The following is a 16,997-nucleotide window of genomic DNA, read 5'->3' as shown; positions in this document are numbered from 1 at the left end:
TTTTTGTAGAAACGGAATCTTGCTAAGTTGCCCAAGCTAGCCTCGAACTCCTGGGCTCAAGCGATCCTCTTGCCTCGGCCTCCCAAACTGTTGGGATTACAGGTGTAAATCACCATGCCTGGCCAAGAACAGGATTTGATGTATAGAAATTTGACATGAGAAGATGGAGCTACCTGCAGAGAGAGAGTCAAAAGAACAAGATCCAAGGGATAGCTGAGGAAAGGTCACTCACTGAATCTTCCCCTAATTAAGCAGATTCAGATTCAGACACAGTAGCATTTACTGAGTATTTATGGACCTGGGGTGCTGTGCTAGGGTAACCCTGCCTGAGAATAAGCCAGGACCAAGATAAGTATAGGAGCTGAAGCTCAGAAAGGTGGCGTGACTTGTCTGACATCACACATCTAAGTGGTAGAAGTTATTGTGGCTAGAAACCGTCCATTTTTGTTTCTAAGACAGGGCTCAAAACAATAAGTATTGGCCCCAATTGGAGGTGGAGTTTTGGCTCAGAGGAAGTGAAGGGGAGGCCCTGGCTGCTCTGGCGGTGTTGGTGGCTTCCTGCCCAGAAGACCACACCCAGCTTCAAAATCACCATTCTGGGTAGTCAAGTTGTTGCCAGGCACCCAAAGAGGCCCCTGAGCTTTGCAGAGCCAACGAAGGGCAGCTAACCTCATCTCCTGCAAGGTCAGATGCAGAACAGAGAAGTGAAGCCTTCCCTTTGTAGTTTTAGTTTTTGTTTTGTTTTGTTCTTATCTCCATCCCTGCTCCTTCCACAGGAATTAGTAGTCTCACTCCTTGTTCCCTCCACAACATAGCACCTAGTGGTCACGATGAACCGTAGGTATTTGCGTTCGCTAAAAGGAAATACCTTAAGAAGAAGCAACTGTGGCCGGGCGCGGTGGCTCATGCCTGTAATCCCAGCGCTTTGAGGGGCCGAGGCGGGTGCATCACGAGGTCAAGAGATCAAGACCATCCTGGCCAATATGGTGAAACCCTATCTCTACTAAAAATACAAAAATTAGCTCGGCATGGTGGCACGTACCCGTAGTCCCAGCTACTTGGGAGGCTGATGCAGGAGAATCGCTTGAACCTGGGAGACAGAGGTTGTGGTGAGCCGAGATTGCGCCATTGCACTCCAGCTTGGTAACAGAGAGAGACTCCATCTCAAAGAAAAAAAAAACAAGAAGGAGCAACCATGTCTCCCACAAAAGTCAAAGTGCTCCTTGAGGATCCCCCAGGTGCAGGCCCTGTGTTCAATGCAAAGAACATAGAGAGTCTCCCTCTTCATGGGGCTCACAATCTGCCTGGGGACACAAACTAGATGCTGCACTGCAGTGTGATGCTTAGAACGGGGCATGGCACATAACATCTGTTTGCTGCATAAGCAAGTACCAAGAACTAAAGCTAAGGTGTTGTAGGAGCTCACAGGAGGGCTTCAAGTGCTAGTTCAAGGCAGAAATCAAAGAAGGCTTCATGAAGGTGACCGTGTCTATCTGCATCATAAAGAATGAACAGTTTGGGAGGCCGAGGTAGGCAGATCACTTGAGCCTAGGGGTCTGAGAACAGCCTGGGCAATATGGCAGACCAACCTGAGAACAGCCTGAAACTCCTTCTCTACTAAAAATACAAAAAATTAGCCGGGCATGATGGTGCATATCTGTAATCCCAGCTACTTGGGAGGCTGAGGTGGGAGGATCACCTGAGCCTGGGAAGTCGAGGCCATGGCACTCAAGCTCGGGTAACGCGAATGAGATCCTGTCTCAAAAAAAGAAAACGAACAAATACAAGTAGGCTGGCAAAGATTCAGAGAAGGGCATTCCAGGCCAAGGGAAAATGTCCAATTGTCTAATACATGCGTGGCAGTGGGTGGAAAGAGAATGTTAGAGAAAGAGTCAAGTCATTGTCAAGCGTGTTGTACTGAGCTGTCTAGGGAAACTGACCACACGACGCTCCTGGGAGGGCCAGCTGTATTTGAATTCTGCAGCCACCACCATCACTACCACAGTCAACTCCTCATGGCCCCACACCCGCTGGAGCTGGCCTCCTCTCTGGCAGCCAGGGCCTGGCACCCACTCACTGCTCAGGGAGTAGCTGCCCAACAGATGACATGTTTTTCCATGGCACAAGCCAGTTGCTAGGGATCTCATATTACCTTGTGGTCCTAACACTGGTTTTTCCCAGCAGCCATCTCACAGGAGCACTTTTCAATAGCTAGATGAAATTACTATCTTGTAAAACTTGCAGTCAACATAATCACAAAGGGGAAATAGACATCTTAGAAATACAATATGGAAGTATTTCTACATTGCCCTCGTCCTTCCCGCAAGACTCACGGACAGAGTTTTTAGGGTTCTTTAGAAGTGAGGTCTAGATTGATTCAAGAAACAATGACAGACACAGGTGGTAACTGTGGGTAGTGCGGACTAGCTGCTTAGAGAAAGCATAGGCACCATCTCAGAGGTGTGGCAATAGAAATGGGGGATTCCTCTATTCCCGAATCCTCACAGAGCCCTTGAAACAGTGGAGCTGCTCTATTCTTTGACATTCAGGTAGTGTGACCCTGTGGCAAGGGCATGTGGCTAGGGCCAGATGAAACAAGAGATGAACTGTAGCTTCTCCACTTACTGGGTTTCTTTGGCACAAGGAATCTCGTCTGTAAATTCACTTCCATAACAAAGAACTGTACCATGGGGCTGTTGGGACACAATGCTGGTTTCAGAACGTGAAAGTTGAGACCTGGCTCTGTCACTTCTAAACCTCATTTGTGCCTCAGTGGTTTGAGTCCATACTAAATCCTCTACCTTACACCTATTGCTGGAAAGTAAAAGGCTAAGTACAGCCAAATGGCTGCCAAAAATTTGTTTTTTACCTTTTTTTTTTTTTTTTTTTTTTTTTTTTTTTTTTTTTTTTTTTTTGAGACAGAGTCTTGCTCTGTTGCCCAGGCTGGAGTGTGGTGGTGTGATCTCAGCTCACTGCAACCTCTGCTTCCCAGGTTCAAGGGATTCTCGGGTCTCTGCCACCCGAGTGGCTGGGATTACATGCATCCGAAACCATGCCCAGCTAATCTTTGTATTTTCAGGAGATGGGATTTCACCTTGTTGGCCAGGCTGGTCTCAAACTCCCGGCCTCAAGTGATCTGCCTGCCTTGGCCTCCCAAAGCATTGAGATTACAGGTGTGAGCTGCCACACCCAATCAGTTTTTTCAATAAAGTAAATCTCTGTATGTTGATAGCAAAAGGCCTCTAAGACTTATTGAGTAATGAAAAAATATGTAGTAAACATGCATAATATATGTTTACGTAAATTCTAAAGGAATATATATGTGTATCTGCTCACATAAAGATAATCTGTATTTTCTGCTCACATATATATAATTTGTATTTTCTAGAAGGATACATAAGAAACTGTTAATAATGAGAAGAGGGCCTTTAAGTTTTCCTTTTATACCCTTCTATTCTCCTGGGTTTTTCTATCCATATGCAAATATATATTTTTATATATATCACATATTAATATATGAATTTATATAAAATATATAAGTACTTCAATTTATATATAAATATGTAAATCTATATATGTATATTCTGTTTTTGAGACAGAGTCTCACTCAGCCACCTGAGTTGGAGTGCAATGGCACAATCGCAACTCACTGCAGCCTTGACCTCCTGGGCTCAAAGGATCCTCCTGCCTCAGCCTCCTGAGAAGCTGGGAACTGCAGGCATACACCACCACACCTGGCTAATTTTTAAATTTTTTTTGTAGAGACAGGTCTTGCTATGTTGCCCAGGCTAGTCTTGCACTCCTGGCCTCAAGTGATCATCCCATCCTGGCCTCCCAAATTGCTGGGATTACAGGCATGGCCTCTACTGACATTTTGTTTTGTTTTGAGACAGAGTCTCAAAAAGGCTGGAGTGCAGTGGTGTGATCTCAGCTCACTGCAAGCTCTGCCTCCCAGATTCACACCATTCTCCTGCCTCAGCCTCCCGAGTAGCTGGAACTACAGGCGCCCGCCACCACGCCTAGCTAATTTTTTTTGTATTTTTAGTAGAGACAGGGTTTCACAGTGTTAGCCAGGATGGTCTCAATCTCCTGACCTCTTGATCCGCCCACCTTGGCCCCCCAAAGTGCTGGGATTATAGGCATGAGCCAACGTGCCTGGCCTCTACTGACATTTTTTAAAGCTAAAAGAAATACTTGCAGGGGTGATGTATTGCTCACATTTGTAGTCCCAGCTAAGAAAGAGACCCAGGCTCTTAGAAAAAAGTCAGTAGAAATTACCTGGGCAGTGAGATTATGAACCATTTTTTTTTTTCACACTTTTTCTGTATCAAATGAATCTAAGAAATGTTATTTTACATTGTAAAACAGAGATTTTTAAAAAGCAAAAGAAGGGCCAGGCACGGTAGTTCACGTCTGTAATCCCAGTCCTTTGGGAGACCAAGGCAGGCAGACCACAAGGTCAGGAGTTCGAGACCAGCCTGGCCAATATAGTGAAATCCCGTCTCTACTAAAAATACAAAAACTAGGCCAGGCGCGGTGGCTCACACTTGTAATCCCAGCACTTTGGGAGGCCGAGGCGGGTGGATCACGAGGTCAGGAGATCGAGACCATCCTGGCTAACATGGTAAAACCCCGTCTCTACTAAAAATACAAAAAATTAGCTGGGCATGGTGGTAGGCACCTGTGAGCTACTCGGGAGGCTGAGGCAGAATGGCGTGAACCCGGGAGGCAGAGCTTGTAGTGAGCCGAGACAGTGCCACTGCACTCCAGCTTGGGCGAAAGAGCGAGACTCCATCTCAAAAAAAATACAAAAATTACCCGGGCATGGGCCGGGCGCGGTGGCTCACGCCTGTAATCCCAGCACTTTGGGAGGCCGAGACGGGCGGATCACGAGGTCAGGAGATCAAGACCATCCTGGCTAATACAGTGAAACCCCGTCTCTACTAAAAAAATACAAAAAACTAGCTGGGCGAGGTGGCGGGCGCCTGTAGTCCCAGCTATTCGGGAGGCCGAGGCAGGAGAATGGCGTAAACCCGGGAGGCAGAGCTTGCAGTGAGCTGAGATCCGGCCACTGCACTCCAGCCTGGGCGACAGAGCGAGACTCCGTCTCAAAAAAAAAAAAAAAAAAAAAAAAAAAAAAAAAAAATTACCCGGGCATGGTGGCAAGTGCCTGTAGTCCCAGCTACTCAGGAGGCTGAGGCAGGAGAATCGCTTAAACTCAGGAGGCAGAGGTTGGATTGAGCAGAGATCGCGCCACTGAATTCCAGCCTGGGAGACACAGCGAGACTCTGTCTCCAAAATAAATAAATAAATAAACAGCAAAAGAAGAAACACTATGCATACAGGAGATTCTCACAAAATGTTAAATTAACATTTCCATACATGAGGGATAAAGGCCCACGCCTAGGACAGACATCTAAGCCTCAGATCCTAGCTCCACACTTATTAGCCATATTGCTTAACTGCTAGACCTCAGACTTCTCCTCTGTAAAATAGGTAGATTTACTATTTACCTCACATGATTGTTAGGATTCAATGAATCATAGATGCATCAGTGCAGACTTTGGCACACAGTAAATCATCCCAACTAAATGTTCTAAAGGTTGACGATTGGGAGGTGTAGTATTTAGTCTTCACACCAAAGAGCTTCTTTTTTTTTTTTTGAGATGGAGTTTCACTCTTGTTGCCCAGGCTGGAGTGCAACGGCGCAATCAAAGCTCACAGCAACCTCCGCCTCCCGGGTTCAAGCAATTCTCTTACCTCAGCCTCCTGAGTAGCTGGCATTACAGGCATGTGCCACCATGCCCAACTAATGTTGTATTTTTAGTAGAGACGAGGTTTCTCCATGTTGGTCAGGCTGGTCTCAAATTCCCAACCTCAGGTGATCCGCCTGCCTCGGCCTCCAAAAGTGCTGGGATTATAGGCATGAGCCACTGCACCCGGCCAAGAGCTTTTTAAGATGTGCCAGAGTAGGTGGTATTACTCAAGTACATAATAGGAAATTTTTTTTTTTTTAGATGGAGCCTCGCTCTGTCACTTAAGCAGGAGTGCAGTGGCGTGATCTCTGCTCACTTCAACCTCCACCTTCCAGGTTCAAGCGATTCTCGTGCCTCAGCCTCCTGAGTAGCTGGGATTACAGGCATGCACTACGATGCCTGGCTAATTTTTGTATTTTTAGTAGAGACAGGGTTTCACCATGTTGGCCAGGCTTGTCTCGAACTCCTGACCTAAAGTGATCCACCCACCTTGGCCTCCCAAAGTGCTAGGATGACAAGTATGAGCCACTGTGCCATATAATGGGGATTTAAAGATCAATTTATTATATGTACCACTCTTCCTACAGCATTCTCAGTTCAACGTTAAGCCTGAGGCCAGCGATTGGAGGGCTGAGCTCCATGACCCCCTCAGATGGCCATGATGAACTCTCCTACATAATCAGTGATTCTCAACCAGGGGCCATTTTGCACACACCCTCTCACCCCAACCCCCAGGACATCTGGCAATGTCTGGAAACATTTTTAGTTGTCACATCTAGACAAGTGCTTCTGGCATCCAGCAGGTAGAGATTAGGGATACTGGTAAACATCCTCCAACGCACAGGGCACTCCCCCACAACAAAGAGTTATCTGGCCCAAAATGTCAATAGTGCCAAGGCTGAGGAACCCTGTACTAGGGTCACTCAATTCAAGAAACCTCAGTTGACCAGGTGTGGTGGCTCATGCCTATAATCCCAGCACTTTGGGAGTGAGGTAGGAGGATCATTTGAGCACAGAAGTTTGAGAACAGTCTGGGCAACATAGCAAGACCCTGTTTCTACAAAAAAAATTAAAAATTAGCTGGGTGTGGTAGCACACACCTGTAGTCCTAGCTACTTGTGAGGCTGAGGTAGGAAGATCACCTGAGCCCAGGAGGTCAAGGCTGCAGTGAGCCATGATCCTACCACTGAACTCCAGCTTCAGTGACCAAGTGAGACTTTCTCTCAAAAAAAAAAAAAAAAAAAAAAAAAAAAAAAAGCCGGCCTTGGTGGCTCACACCTGTAATCCCAGCACTTTGGGAGGCCAAGGCAGGTGGATCACCTGAGCTCAGGAGTTCAAGACCACCCTGGCCAATATGGTGAAATCCTGTCTCTACTAAAAATACAAAAATTCGCTGGGCGTGGTGGCGCCGTAATCCCAGCTGTTTGGGAAGCTGAGGCAGGAGAATCACTTGAATCGGGAGGCAGAACTCCATCTCAAAAAAAAAAAAAGAAAGAAAGAAAGAAAGAGGTTGGGCACAGTGGCTCATTCCTGTACTCCCAGCACTTTGGGAGGCCAAGGTGGGAGGATCACTTGAGGTCAGGAGTTCCAGACGAGCCTGGCCAACATGGGGAAATCCCGTCTCTACTAAAAATACAAAAATTAGCCAGGTGTGGTGGCGTGTGCCTGTAATCCCAGCTACTCAGGAGGCTGAGGCAGGAGAAGTGCTTGAACCTGGGAGGCAGAGGTTGCAGTTGAGTGAGATGGCACCACTGCACTCCAGCCTGGGCAACAGAGCAAGACTCTGTCTCAAAAAAAAAAAAAAAAAAAGGCCAGGCACAGTGGCTCATGCCTGTAATCCCAGCACTTTGGGATGCCGAGGCAGGCGGATCACCCGAGGTCCGGAGTTTGAGACCAGCCTGACCAACATGGAGAAATCCCGTCTCTACTAAAAATACAAAAATTAGCCAGGTGTGGTGGCGTGTGCCTGTAATCCCAGCTACTCAGGAGGCTGAGGCAGGATAATTGCTTGAACCTGGGAGGCAGAGGTTGCAGTTGAGCGAGATGGCACCACTGCACTCCAGCCTGGGCAACAGAGCAAGACTGTCTCAAAAAAAAAAAAAAAGGCCAGGCACGGTGGCTCATGCCTGTAATCCCAGCACTTTGGGATGCCGAGGCAGGCAGATCCCCTGAGGTCCGGAGTTCGAGACCAGCCTGACCAACATGGAGAAACCCCATCTCCACTAAAAATACAAAATTAGCCGGTGTGGTGGCGCAAGCCTGTAATCCCAGCTACTCCAGAGGCTGAGCCAGGAGAATGGCTTGAACCTGGGAGGAGGAGGTTGCTGAGAGCCGAGATCGTGCCATTGCACTCCAGCCTGGGCAATGAGAGCGAAACTCCGTCAAGAAAGAAAAAGAAGGCCGGGCGCGGTGGCTCAAGCCTGTAATCCTAGCACTTTGGGAGGCCGAGACGGGCGGATCACGAGGTCAGGAGATCGAGACCATCCTGGCTGACACGGTGAAACCCCGTCTCTACTAAAAAATACAAAAAAAACTAGCCGGGCGCGGTGGCGGGCGCCTGTAGTCCCAGCTACTCGGGAGGCGGAGCTTGCAGTGAGCTGAGATCCGGCCACTGCACTCCAGCCTGGGCGGCAGAGCGAGACTCCGTCTCAAAACAAAAAAGAAAAAAAAAGAAAGAAAAAGAAAAGAGAGAGAAACAGAAAGAGAGAGGGGAAAAGGAAAAGGAAAAGGAAAAGGAAAAGGAAAAGGAAGGAAGGAAGGAAGGAAGGAAGGAAGGAAGGAAGGAAGGAAGGAAGGAAGGAAGCTAGCTCAGTTGTCGTGTCATAAAATCTCTGAGGTGAAAATCTGAGTCCACCTGTAAAGCCAGGTCCTTTACTCACAGACCAAATCCTACATCATTGAAGCAGCTGAGAAACTGATGGAGGCCAGGAAATTCCTGAATACCAGGAGTTCCGGATCCCTGAGGACTAAAGGAATTATCTTCAGAATGATTCAAAATACTACAACCCTATCAGTGATACTACTTTGCCAACGTTAAATTTTACTATTCAAATTAATGATAGAAAAACTTACCGGCTGGGCGCAGTGGCTCACGCCTGTAATCCCAACACTTTAGGAGGCTGAGGCGGGCGGATCACGAGGTCAGGAGATCGAGACCATCCTGGCTAACACGGTGAAACCCAGTCTCTACTGAAAATACAAAAAATTAGCCGGGAGTGGTGGCAGGCGCCTGTAGTCCCAGCTACTCGGGAGGCTGAGGCAGGAGAATGGCATGAACCCGGGAGGCAGAGGTTGCAGTGAGCCGAGATCGCGCCACTGCACTCCAGCCTGGGTGACAGAGCAAGACTCTGTCTCAAAAAAAAAAGAAAAGAAAAGCCTACCTTACAGTGGCCGGGCACAGTGGTTCACACCTGTAAACTTTGGGAGGCCGAGGCGGGTGTATCACAAGGTCAGAGTTCAAGACCAGTCTGGCCAACATCCCGTCTCTACCAAAAATACAAAAAATTAGCCGGGTGTGGTGGTGGATGCCTGTAATCCCAGCTACTTAGGAGGCGGAGGCAGGAGAATTGCATGAACCCTGGAGGCAGAGGTTGCAGTGAAGCGAGATCATACCATTGCACTCCAGCCTGGGCGACAGTGTGAGACCTTGTCTCAAAAAAAGAAAAGTACCTTACCTTACAGTTACTAAAAAGCATAATTAATTCATCTTATGGTCACTATTCCCCGAACACTATATACCTTTACATCTTTGCATTCCCATGCTTTTGCCTTCTGTCCAATGATCTCCTACTTCTCTTTCAAAATTTCATTAAAATGTCACTTCTACACCTTGACTGTCCTCTCTTCTCTGCTTGTAATTTTTTTTTTTTTTTTTTTTTTTTTTTTTTTTTGAGACAGAGTCTCACTCTGTCGCCCAGGCTAGAATGCTGTGGTACGATCTCAGCTCACTGCAAGCTCCGCCTCCTGGGTTCACGCCATTCTCCTGCCTCAGCCTCCTCTGAGTAGCTGGGACTACAGGCGCCGGCTAATTTGTTTTGTAATTTTAGTAGAAGCGGAGTTTCATCATGTTAGCCAGGATGGTCTCGATCTCCTGACCTCGTGATCCGCCCGCCTCGGTCTCCCAAAGTCCTGGGATTACAGGCATGAGCCAGTGCATCCAGCCTGTAATTTTTTAAAAAACAAAATCTTTTATCTTGGTGCTGTTTCAAAACGAGATACCAAAAGCAAGGCTAGTTTGACTCCAACATTTCTAACAATGTATTTTTAAGGCTTTTTCCTCTCTTCAAAAATGATACACTTCCTTAAAAGTGGGTTTTACATTTCCATTCTGTAGCAGTCGCAGAGGCACAGGAAGTACTCAACAAACCCCAGCAGAATCAACAAGAGTTCCAGCATGCAGCTGACCACTCCCTACACCAAAAGCTGTTTCTGAAGTGGCACCAAGTTTGCTAGAAGAGGAACAGAGTTACAAGTCCCAGAGCCAGGCCACAGAGGCAGACAGTTTCCTCTGAACTGGGCTGTGCTGGGGAGGCAGCTGCCGTTTACCCTCCCTGTCACAGACACAGCTACTGCTCTATCTCAGCTGTCAGTCACAGAACAGGTCTCCACACACAGAAAAACAACGATGACCTCTGTTGCGGAAAAAGCAAAACACAGTAGCGTCAGGGAGCTTTACAGTAAGTTTTCTTGCAGATAGGCAAGCTATAGGACAAAGGTGATGGACATGGTGAAACAGCCAATCAAACAGCTCTGTGTACAGGTTACTCACCTCTTATGACCCTGTTTGACCCCTTTCTCAGTTCTGTCCAATCTAAATCTTGACTTTGAAAACAAAGGCCAGGACTGTTCCTATTTCCCAGCGCAACAACCACCACAGCCATAGTTCTTATCGCTAGCTCTCATCTACGCCTGATAATTATCTCACCTGTCTCCAATTGCTGACTACTAAGCGCTAACTGATTAATCACCACAGGACATATTTATTGAGGACCAAACTTTAATATTTCAAGGGCACCCCAAATGAGTTACTGGTGGCGTTACATAAGCTTTCATTCATGCCACCAAACCAAGATTCACGAATTCTGAAAGTTAAAGCTGATTACCTCTTTGGATACATAAAAACAATATATTAAAGCATGTCACAAAGTGCAAAAAAAGAGGCATCCAGCAGATGAAAAATAGGCTCTTGGAAAAGCCCAAAGCAGCAGGCTGATTGTCCTAACGAGGACAGAGAAACTCTTTCCGTAGGAAATAAAGCTGCCTCAGCGAAAAAGAGATCCAAACATGGGTTTTGATGGATTCTTATTACAACCAGTCAAAGACAAGCTCAAAGAAAGTGGAAGTTCAGATTTCCCACAGGTGAGTTGAATCTTGCATCCAAGAGAACGCTTAGGTTGACATCTCATATGTAGGCTGAGCAAGAAGCAAGCAGCAAGACTTAGCCAGTGATTCTGATTCCAGGCTGACATCTCTGTGCTTGAGCTCTGAGCTCCTCGGGCAGGACAGCCTGGAATTGCTCCTGCACCAGCATTCCCACAATCTGCTTCTTTGTGTGAATATCAGGTCTCAACCACCAACCAGAAAGGTCCCGGAGATGCCTGAGGACATCCCTGGAGCCAGCTGCATCCTCATAGCGGAACTTCCTGAACCTCTGGAGGCTTTCTAGCATGGTTTTAAAGTCTTCAACAGAGTCTTCACTGAGGCTCTCTGGCGGGAGCCCAGAAGGCTCCCATGGAATCTGGACCTGGAAAGCAGGTAGTAGGACAACTTCTGGCTCCTCGGCCCACCGTTTCATTGGGTAGTGATCTCACTTGATCATTCTGGACGTCTGTATTTCTTTGGGTCTCTGGGTACACTTCAGTCTCCATTCTGGAACACCAAGAAAAAAACGTTTCAGACTTCTAGGCACAAAGAGAAAAGTAAGAATCAGCAAAAACAGACCACAACAGCTGCTAAACCCCTCGGATCTCATGGATTTGGTCCAGACCCAGGTTCCATCAGCCTTCCAATCTTAACAGGGTTTCTTAATAAAGCTACTAGAAACTCTATTTTTGTCTTCTTCTTGGTAGATCAATTAACGCAATTGAGAAAACATGACAGTGGTTTAACAAAATAAGAAATGTAGGTTCTCAAAGCCAATTGAAGAATACTGGCCTTGCTAGAGAATCGTGCATTCATTTTGCCCCTCACTATGAAGTATTTTACATTATGTTGAAACAAGAATTGCACAGGCACATGATTTGCTTGAGAGACGGCTTAAAATCATGGGTGTTTGCTTCCTCCAACCATTTTGTTTTTTTTTTCTTTTTTGCAGACGGTGTCTTGCCCTGTCATTCAGGCTGGAGTGCAATGGCACGATCTCGGCTTACTGCAACCTCCACCTCCCAGGTTCAAGCAATTCTCCTGCGTCAACCTCCTGAGTGGCTGGGATTATGGGCATGTGCCACCACGCCCAGCTAAATTTTGTATTTTTAGTAGAGAGAGGCTTTCACCAGGTTGGTCAGGCTGGTCTCAAACTCCTGACCTCGTGATCTGCCCGCCTCAGACTCCCAAAGTGCTGGGATTACAGGCGTGAGCCACCACGCCCGGCCCTTCCAACCATTTTTATATACCATTTGCTATGTCTACAAAGCAATTTATGAAGAGGTGCCAAAAGAGGAGAATAAGGTCAGTTCATTAATATCTAATCTACTGACTTTCTACTTCCCTAGTCTATCTCTTTCATCATGATTAAAGAATAGCAAACATTAAAAAGTACTTCAAAGGAGCAGTGCACTATGTATGATTGCACCTGTGAATGGCCACTGCACTCCAGCCTGAGCAACATAGCGAGATCTCTTTAAAAAAAAAAAAAAAGAAAGAAAGAAAGAAAAAGAAAAAGAAAGCCAGACGAGGTAGCTCACACCCATAATCCCAGCACTTTGGGAGGCTAAGGTGGGTGGATCACCTGAGGTCAGGAGTTCGAGACCAGCCTGACCAACATGGAGAAACCCCGTCTCTACTAAAATTACAAAAATTAGCCAAGCATGGTGGTGCATGGCCTGTAATCACAGCTACTTGGGAGGCTGAGGCAGGAGAATCGCTTGAACCCAGGAGGCAGAGGTTGCTATGAACCGAGATCGTGCCACTGCACTCCAGCCTGGACAACAAGAGCAAAACTCCATCTCGGGGGGAAAAAAAAGGTGGATCACTTGAGCCCAGGAATTCGAGACCAGCCTGGGTAACATGGCAAAACCCTGTCTCTACAAAAAATACAAAAACAAAAAAATTATCTGGGTGTGGTGGCACAAGCCTGTAGTCCCAGCTACTAGGGAGGCTGAGGTGGGAGAACCACCTGAGCCTGGGAGGTAGAGGCTGCAGTGAGCCGTGATCACACCACTGTGCTCCAGCCTGTGCAACAGAGTCCTTACCCACCACCCCCCCCCAAAAAAAAAAAAAAAGAACCCAGGTTAAGATCAAGAATGAAGCACCTCTGATCAGTGTATGGGACTTGTCAAAATGCTAATAGAGTACAATTCCAACCCTCTGGATATTTGAGAGCTCCAGGATTATCAAACCAGCTATGGTAAGCAGGGGGAGGGGGGTGGCCAAATTAAATACCTGTAAAATGCCAGAAAAAAAAGCCTTTGCTTCATTTGGGCTAGGGCCCCAGTTCAAAAAAGGAGTTATTTACAGGAAAACACATCCTATGTTAAGTTTAAAATAAGAGACAGTTCAAATAATAGAAATGACTAAATTAATTCTCACATTAGGGTACAGCCCCATGATGCAGTCACTTTTCAAGGATCATCGTTTTTTTTTTTTTTTTTTTGAGACGGAGTCTTGCTTTGTTGCCCAGGCTGGAGTGCAGTGGCACGATCTTGGCTCACTGCAACTTCTAACTCCCAGGTTCAAGCAATTCTCCTGCCTCAGCCTCCTGAGTAGCTGGGACTACAGGCGCGTGCCACCACGCCCAGCTAATTTTTTCTGTATTTTTAGTAGAAACAAGGTTTCAACATGTTAGCCAGGTTGGTCTTGATCTCCTAACCTCATGATCCCCCTGCCTCGGCCTTCCAAAGTGCTGGGATTATAGGCGTGAGCCACTGTGCCCGGCCCATCGTCTCCTTTAATACTCTGTTCCCTCAAAGAACTAATCCTTTCCTGACATATAATACATAGCAGGAGAGTTGACATTTAAAATCCCTCCCACCTCAGAGAATCTCTCAAATCTGTTTCCTGGGCAACAATTGCCAGAAGCCAGCAATCACTAACGCTGACTAGCTGCCATGCACCCAGCACCTAGTCACCCTTCTCTAAAGGTTCCCTGACCCATTTCTTAGCAGACTTTAATTGATTCTGGACCCAGCAGCTTGGATATTCTTGGGAGTACACCAATTCTTCTCATATTATCTTGGTTTTTGTTCAGTTAATAGGGTGTGCTCATCCCCCAAAGTAAGCTGTTACTAACCTAGGGTGGTGAGTAGGGAAAAGTAGAATCACTTAGGGGTGACTTGGACTAAAATATTTCGTACAAGAAAGGTTATAGGTGAAACACCGTGGGAAAGCAAAATCTTGGGAACAACCTAAGTGACCATCAACAGGGAAATGACTGAAGTACAGTCAACCATTCAGTGGTGCCGCCATGTAAAAAATGAAGCAGGCTTTATGAGTACTGGTGATTAAAGCTGTCAATATTACAACATGACTAAGGTCCTGATAGATGTGTAGTATGACCCCCCCATCTGAGGAAATTAAAAATACATACATACAAGCAAATAAAACCTTATATATCCAAATAATACATGGAAGGTTATCAAAGAAATCAATTGTATTTACTTCTGAAGGGCAGATACAGTAGAAGGGGGAACTGTTTTCATTTTACATCTTTCTGTATTGGTTTCTAACTACACATATGTATTACTTTTATAACAACTCAAGAGGAAGAAAACTTTTCAGGTTTTCCCCTCCTGCCCAAAAACCTTTCTGAGTGAAAACCCCTAACCCACTTAGGAAAACACCCTTTTATCACTTCTTCTAGCTCCTAGCACCCAACGTCTTTACAACCCAGGTTTCTAGGAACAGTCTGTCAGTGGCCCTTTTTTATTTTTATTTTTATTTTTGTTGAGACAGAGTCTTGCTCTGTGGCCCAGGCTGGAGTGCAGTGGCACGCTCTCGGTTCACTGCAACCTTTCCGCCTTCTGGGTTCAAGCAATTCTCTGCCTCAGCCTCCCAAGTAGCTGGGATTACAGGAGCCCGTCACCACACCAGGCTAATCTTTATGTTTTTAGTAGAGATGGGGTTTCACCATGTTGGCCAGGATGGTCTCGAACCCCTGACTTCCGGTGATCCACCCGCCTCGGCCTCCCAAAGTGCTGGGATTACAGGCTTTGGGAGTCACCACGCCTGGCAGTCAGTGGGCCAATTCTTAAGGCTGGCTCTCAAGGATGAACCAGCACAATTTACCCGGCTTATAAATCCTATCAGCTTCAGAAGACGACTTGCCAAACACAAACTTATCCTCACCAGTTAAAAACTCATTTTCTTTCCTCAAAAACCCAGTGAGAAAAAATAACTCCAGGCCAGGTGCAGTGGTTCATGCCTGTAATTCCAGCACTTTGGAAGCCCGAGGCGGGTGGGTCACTTGAGGTCAGGAGTTCAAGACCAGCCTGGCCAACATGGTGAAACCGTCTCTACTAAAAATGGAAAAAATTAGCCAGGCGTGGTGAAGAGCGACTGTAATCCCAGTTACTCGGGAGGCTGAGGCAGGAGAATCGCTTGAACCCATGTGGCAGAGGAACCTGCAGTCAGGCGACATCGCGCCACTGCACTCTGGCCTGGGCGACAGAGCGAGACTCCGGCTCAAAAAAAGATAAAATAACTCCAGTGTACTGCGCCCTTATTTCCTGACATTGCGCCGAATGTTACACATAGATCCTCCTCCGTAGGATCCTTAGTTCAGGTTAAATTCTTGATAAATTACTGCCCCAGGAACCTCCACTGACATCAACTGCTACTACCATTTGTGGAATTCCGCCGGCCAGACACCCCACACTGCATTCCCTCACAACTGATTCTCCCGATAGCCCACGGGGTAGACACTGTTATTTCCATTCACAGATAAGCAAAGTGAAGCTCGGAGGGAGGGGACTTGCCCAAGGCCACAAGGATAAAAGGGAGTGCGATGACTCAACCGATAAAAATAATCCCGGGTGTGGTAGGGGGAGCTGAGCCCGACTCCTCCCACTATGCGGCCGCGGCTCCGAAGGCCTAGCCCGGGTCCGGAAATGGGCTTCTAGGGCCCCAGGACGAGGTCCACCTCCAGAGCTGAGGTGAGGTCCAAGTCAGCCCGATGAGCCCGCAGGTCTCACATTTCAATCATTTTTCTACCCCACAGGCAGGGACTCCCAGCTCCTGGGGCAGGCAGCCACTGTGGCCGCGAGCGAGCGTGCGTGGGGTAGGAAGAAGAAGGAAGGAGACAGAGGGAACGTTCACCTGCGCAAGTGCCACCTCGGAGGACGGGGGAGCGGGGTACGAGGGAAGATCAGAATAAGACCCTAACTCCCACAACTGACTCCGGGAAAAGGGAGACCACCACTCCCCGAGCTTTGGAGCGCCGCGCGGGAACCGGAAATCTTGCCCCGCCCGGAAGTTAAAAGGAGGAGCATAGGTTGGAAGCGGGGCCGGGTCTCTCTAGCCTCCGGGGTGCTCCGCAGCTTCATGATTTTAACTCTTGGTGGTCTTTTGAAGTCCTCAGTCCTTACCGTGCGGAGTTTTGGCTACATTCTAAGCAGCTTTTTTGCTCCGGGAACGTTCTTTGTCTTTTTGAGCCGCAGTTTGCCCAACTGCAAAATGGAAAGAAATGAAGCAGGAATTAAGATACTCTAGGAGCTCGCCCACAGCTGAGTCAGGGCCCCATTCTGAGGTTACACCCTTGGGCCTTTGCACCCCTCAAAGGAAGGAAACCAAGAGAAAGGAGTGGCTGGCTGCTGTTTGGAGACAGTGGTTCTTGCATGGGCGCCCCGCGGAATCATTCCAGATGAGTCAGTGGATAGAGTCTATAGGTCCTGCCTCAGTGTATGCAAACAGCAGTGGGCATATGGCCGTTGGAGGTTGATACAGCCTGTCCGGGGTGGGACTCTGTGTGTATGGGAGGCTAAATCTCAGCAGGACTTTTCCAGTTGCTATCAGACTACGCACTGTCGCCTGATGGTTAAGAACTGAAGCTTTGGCCGGGCGCGGTGGCTCAAGCCTGTAATCCCAGCA

At 47.3% G+C, this 16,997-nt stretch overlaps 1 long non-coding RNA gene across 1 annotated transcript; it reads right to left on the bottom strand.

Moving 5' to 3' along the window:
* Positions 1-10,734: 10,734 nt before the first annotated feature.
* Positions 10,735-16,372, bottom strand: LOC126956805 (uncharacterized). The gene is made up of 2 exons (XR_007726472.1): positions 16,227-16,372; positions 10,735-11,624 (listed from the first exon to the last, which is right to left on the bottom strand). It is a non-coding gene; the product is annotated as an uncharacterized LOC126956805 (long non-coding RNA).
* Positions 16,373-16,997: the final 625 nt, after the last annotated feature.

The sequence above is a fragment of the Macaca thibetana genome, chromosome 1 (genome assembly GCF_024542745.1).
Source record: "Macaca thibetana thibetana isolate TM-01 chromosome 1, ASM2454274v1, whole genome shotgun sequence".
NCBI lineage: Eukaryota > Metazoa > Chordata > Mammalia > Primates > Cercopithecidae > Macaca > Macaca thibetana.
This window is presented reverse-complemented; position numbering and strand designations above follow the sequence as displayed.